The sequence below is a fragment of the Phyllostomus hastatus genome, unplaced genomic scaffold, assembly GCF_019186645.2.
Source record: "Phyllostomus hastatus isolate PE091 unplaced genomic scaffold, TTU_PhHast_1.1 phas_scaffold_93, whole genome shotgun sequence".
Classification (NCBI taxonomy): domain Eukaryota; kingdom Metazoa; phylum Chordata; class Mammalia; order Chiroptera; family Phyllostomidae; genus Phyllostomus; species Phyllostomus hastatus.
Genome location: NW_025334042.1, coordinates 20,958,453 through 20,964,460, shown reverse-complemented (window position 1 = coordinate 20,964,460; position 6,008 = coordinate 20,958,453).

Below are 6,008 nucleotides of genomic sequence, written 5' to 3'. Positions count from 1 at the left end.
AGATGCTGTTGAGTGAGCATGTGTACTGTGTGGCCGACGCATTCAAAATGAGTGATCAAGTAAAGCAATGAATCTGCATCAAATTTTGCATTAAGTTTAAACATTCCTCTGCAGAAACTATTCCGATGTTTCAGAAAGCCGTAACTATGGGCAACTGGTGATTGGCAGCTTCATCACAACAACGTCCTCACTAATGCATCACATCTCATGCACAGTTTTTTTGGTGAAACATCAAATCACTCAGGTGACTCAGGCCCACTACAGCCTAGATTTGGCACCCTGTGACTTCTTCCTTTTCCCAAAACTAAAATCACCTTTGAAAGGGAAGTCTTTTCAGATTGTTGATGAGATTAAGGAAAATAAGATGGGGCAGCTGATGGTGACTGGGAGAACTGTGTGAGGTCCCAAGGTGCCTACTTTGAAGGGCACTGAGGTGTCATTGTTTTATACACAACATTTCTTATATCTTGTATCTTTTTCAATAAATGCCTCTATTTTTCATATTACATGGCTGGATACCTTCTGGACAGACCTCACTTAATATAAATTATTATATAAAATTCAAAGATATACTCGTGTATATTCAAAGTATTAAAAATGGACTGATATAAAGGGGCTACCTAAAGGAAGAAAGGGAAATGGGCTTGGGAGAAAATAGGTATGACATTTATTCATTTTGAGTGGTAGATATGTAGATGAATATTATAATATTCTTTGTTCTTTTTCTTTTAAAACATTTTTAACACATAACAAAAAAAAGATGCAAGGACCTACATCCAAGATTGCTCTCTCCAGCAAAGCTTTCTATTAGAATAGAAGGGCAGATAAAGTGCTTCTCAGATAAGGTCAAGTTCAAGGAGTTCATCATCACCAAGCCCTTACTATATAAAATGTTAAAGGGACTTATCTAAGAAAAAGAAGATAAAAAACATGTATAGTAAAATGACAGCAAACTCACAATTACTAACAACCACACTTAAAATAAAAACAAAAAGAAACTAAGCAACTAGAACAGGAACAGAACCACAGAAATGGAGATCACATGGAGGGTTAGCAACAGTGGGAGGAGGAGAGAGGGGGAAAACTTATAGAGAATAAGTAGCATAGATGGTAGGTAGAAAATAGACAGGGGGAGGGCAAGAACAGTATGGGAAATGTAGAAGCCAAAGAACTTATGACACATGGACATGAACTAAAGGCAGGGAATGTGGGTGGGAGAGGGTGTGCAGGGTGGAGGGAAGGAGGGAAAACGGGACAACTTTAATAGCATAATCAATAAAATATATTAAAAATAGAAAAAAAGAGAAGTTTTAATACAAACCATCAGTTATTAAAATTCTTTCAGCCTGGGATTTTTTTTTTTCAATTTCTTCGGAAGAATAACCTGCCCCCAAACAGCCTGTGAAACTCAGAGTGAATTAGTATCTAAAAGTGGCAAATCACTGCAGTTACTGTCTGTACTAGCATGAGGTTTATCTTTCCCTGAATTTTCCAGTCTTTCTTATCTTCATGCATGCCGTTCCTTTTTTCCAAAAAGCCCTTCTTCACAATACTTGTCTGCTAGTCAGTCTCCAATCTATCCTCCATGATCTAGCTCACACCCGACTTCTCTTCATGCGGATGCACCACCATAACCACCAGGATTTTTCAATTGACTGCTCCTTGTTTAACTCTCACTGTACCTTGGACATTTTCCTGTTACAGCACCTATCATATGATAGCATAATTATTTTTTTCCTTTTAAAATCTTTTAAAGTTAGTTGCTAACCCTTACAAACTTGAATTTCTGGTTTTACCTAAAAATTTGGAGGCTCTGACACAATGTGATGAAGTGCCCAGGGCACCTTCCCTGGGGGCACGTTCTCAGCACACCCCATTGTTTTACTTGTATCTCATCTGCTTTGAGTGTGCTAGCCCTTCTAGGTATTTGAGTCCTAAACCTAAGATAAAATACATAATTAAGTAAATAAACCCAGGACTAGTATCATTGATTGTGTGGCTCAAACAACTGACATTTATTTTCTCAGTCCAGGATGCAGGAAGTCCGAGATCAGGAAGCTACCAGGGCTGGTTTCTGTTGATGGCCTTTCTGGCTTGCTGCCTTCTCACAGTGCCCTCACCTGGTGGAGAGAGCAAGAGAGAGTGAGAGAGTAAGAGAGGCACAATTTTTTTTTAATTTTAATTTATCAATTGATTTTAGACAAAGGGGGAGAAAAAGAGAGAGAGCAACATCAATTTGTTGTTCCACTCACTTATGCATTTATTGGTTGATTCTTGTATATGTCCTGCCAGAGGATCCAACTCAAAACCTTGGTGTGTTGAGATGATGCTCTAAACAACTGAGCCACTCCAGCCAGGGCTGAAGCATCTCAATCTTCTGTACTACACCTCTGAGCTTTTGGAGCAAAAGGCCCTGACATTTTCCTGGAACCTAGCAGAAGGGCTACAGAGCAGGCCCTCAAATGTCTGCCAAATGAACAACAGCAAATGGTGACAACAAGTTGAATGACATATGGGATTGGGGAGCTCAAATCCGGTTCCCACTGATTGCAGCAGAAATCTGGGACCACTTAAAGATGGTCACCATTTGGGGGCAGTCTGGTGGTTTCTCACTATCTCTTATCCAGATCTTTATAAAATAACTTTATCAACATCCTGAACCTCCAGTCTCTTCCCACTCTAATCTGTGTTAACTCCAGAGTAATTTTTATAAAACATTGCCTTCATCTTATCATTCCTTTGGACAAAATGCATTGTGATTCCCTAGTACCTTTCAAATCAAATCCCTATCTTTAACCTTTACACTTGAGGTCCACAAGCAAATCTAATCTTCACATGAGGCCCCAAAGGGTACTGCCTCACTTTAGAAATTCCAAACAATCTCTCAATCATTTTATAATGTAAACTATCCTAAGTAGACCTGGGGGAGATGGTCAATAACTGTGAAATTAGTTAATTAATTATCTATTTATTAGTGAATGAAAGAACACAAAAGATAAAGCAATTTCCTTTCTAAGGAATTATTTTGAGAGGAAAAACATTACCTTATACTCTGATATATAAGATATTTATTCAATTAGTAAATACTTAATAAGCACCTCTTGTGCCAGGGACTGTGCTAGGGACCAGAAATACAATGAGCTTAGAATCAAATGGGGAATACAGTCATTAAATGTATAATGCCACTGTTAATGTTGATCACTTTAAGTACTGTGAAGGATAAGTATAGATAGCTACAAGACAAGTTGAAGGGAAACCTAACTCTGCGGGCTTAAGAGTTTCCAGTAAGAGTGCTATTTACACACAAGTAGCAGTAATTCATGTGCCCAGTCTGTCTGGTTCCAACTGCTGACTCATGTCTTTTTTTTTCCCCTTAAGATTATTTTTAGAGAAGGGGGAAGGAGGGAGAAACATCAGTCAGCTGTCTCTCCTATGTGCCCAGACCAGGGACCTAGCCCACCACCCAGGCATGTGCCCCTACTGGGAATTGAACCAGCAACCTTTCAGTCCTCAAGCCAGTGCTCAATCCACTGGACCACACCAGGCAGGGCCAGATCTTGAGTAGGTTACTTAAAACCTCCCTTTCCTCACTTATAAAGTGGAGCTAACAATTGTATCTACCTCATGAAGTGAGGACTGATCGACTTAATACATGTTCTTAATATACTAAGAACAATGAAGGCACATAGTGTCTGCTCAATAATACTAGCTATTATTACCATTTCTAGCTGGAAGACAAGCTAGAAGGCTAGTAGGAAGAAAGAAACTCCAGGCAAAGAGCAACAAGTGCAAAAGCCCAGGGGTATAAAGTTGCTTGGCCTTTGGTAGAACTGAAAGGCCAGTATTTCTTAGCATAAAAAGTTAAGGAGAAAGGGATACCATGAGACATGGGGTGAGGGTGGGAAGGGAGGCCAGGTTAAAGAGCCTGAACTTTATCCTTGGAGTCAGAGGAAACGTGAAAGGTTTTAAAGGAAAGTGACAAGCTTAGATTTGCAGTTTCAAGAGCTTTCTCTGGCTACAGTATGGAGAACTGGTTGGAGAAAAGCCAAAATAGATGACAGGGAGCCAGTAAGGAAGCTACTCTAGTCATCTAGATCAGTGGCACAGGAAAGAAAAGGAAACTGGATGTTTCCTCTGAAGAAACAGAAAATAAAACCAACAAGACTTAGTGTGTGTGTATTGGCCTGAGGGGCACTAAATCATAAATATTTGAGGAAGAAATGAATGAATTCCCATGTTCCTGCCACACTATTTCACTGTATGGAATGCCTTTCTTCTACTCTGTCCTCCCACACAGTTCCTTCCATTCCCATTTCCTTCACAAAATTCTGATGTTAACCCCCTTCTTCCCAGGGGTGTTCTAGAATTTTAGAACTGAACATTCTTTTTATTTAGAGAAAGGGGAAGGGAAGGAGAAAGAGAGGGAGGGAAACATCAATGTGTGGTTGCCTCTCACGTGCCCCCTACTGGGGACCTGGTCCACAACTCAGGCATGTGCCCTGACCAGGAATGGAACCCATGATCCCTTGCTTTGCAGGACAGTGCTCAATCCACTGAACCACACCAGCCAGGGCAAAGAACATTCTCAAGAGATACATAGCAGTTGAAAGGAGTTGGAAATTTTCTGAAGGCAGTGATCATTTTTTAGTCAACTCTGTAACCCGCCCACTTAGCACTTGCAGACAGCCGCCCATGCACAGAACTTTTCCGCTGACTGCACGAGTGGTACAATCGTACATGGCTCACACTGACAGAAAGCTCTGTGACCCAGAAAGCCTCCTACAGCTGTGGGTGCGCTCGCAACCATTTTCTTCCTAGATCTTCACAAAACTCTTGTAAGATTGGTACTATTATAAAGGAAACAAACTCAGAGCTACAGTGACACGTCCAAGGTTACACATATATTAAAGGAAGTGGCAGTGCTAAGATTTGAACGAAGATCTCCTCGTTCCAAATGGGTGCTTGTCAGGATGGTCGAGTGGTCTAAGGCGCCAGACTCCAGCCTCTGCTTCCAAATGGAATGCTCTATTATCCTTCATGGGGAGTACAGGGCAGGACTAAAGTATGTTTAGGGTTGTGTGTATGTGACACAGTGTATTATTGCAGTATTACTATTTGTTTTCCATACAAACGGCTGTAACCCTGCTTTTGCCCCATCCTGTATTCATAATGTACTCAAGAAGACTTAACTCTTGGAAGCAGCTATGTGCCACTTCTGGGAATCTTTTCCAGTTTCAGTTATTAATTAATTCATTTAAAAATGTTTATTGCACACCTAGTACGTGCCAGGTATGGCACCTAGTGTTAGGGGTAGGGTATAGCAGTGAATAAGACAAGACGCTTGCCCTCAATCTCGTTCCGGGAACATGCCAAACAAGGAAGCAAATGTATAAACGATGTACGTGCTAAGTGCTATAAATAACATACACGGGGTGATGGGGGGGGGGAATGTGTGTACTTTGGTCAGAGAAAGCCTCTCAGGGAAGTGACATTTAAAGCCCAAGTTGGGTCTGCAGGAGGTGCTTAAGGAGAGATATTTTCCAACAAACCTATCCGGGGAACCCAACAACAGGAAAAAGCAGACTTGGTTTGCACAGAGGCGGCTCCCAGGCCTCCGGCCACCTGACCGTAACTGGAAATGGCCAGTTCCCAGAGCGTCAAACCGTCACCACTAGAGAATGCCGCGAGTCCTCCCAGCCCCCAGGAGGCGCCGTGGCGCCAGGCACTGCCAAATTGACTTCGGGCACCTACCGCCTTAAGGCCCCAAAGTCTGGGGTACAGAGAGAGGGCAACGGACGGCGCTAGGGAATTGAGAGGGGTCACTAGGCCCTCGAAGAGAGGACGTCCTCAAGATCACAAACCCTACCAGTGGCATGACACTCGCTCCCTTTGGGATAGCCCGCTTCCGGCGCCTTTAAACTAGGAAGTACTGGCTGCGTCCAATCCGACCCTTTCTTCCGTACTCAGTTTTTGGCTTTCGTAGGAGCTGGATTAGCGCGAGGCGAGCG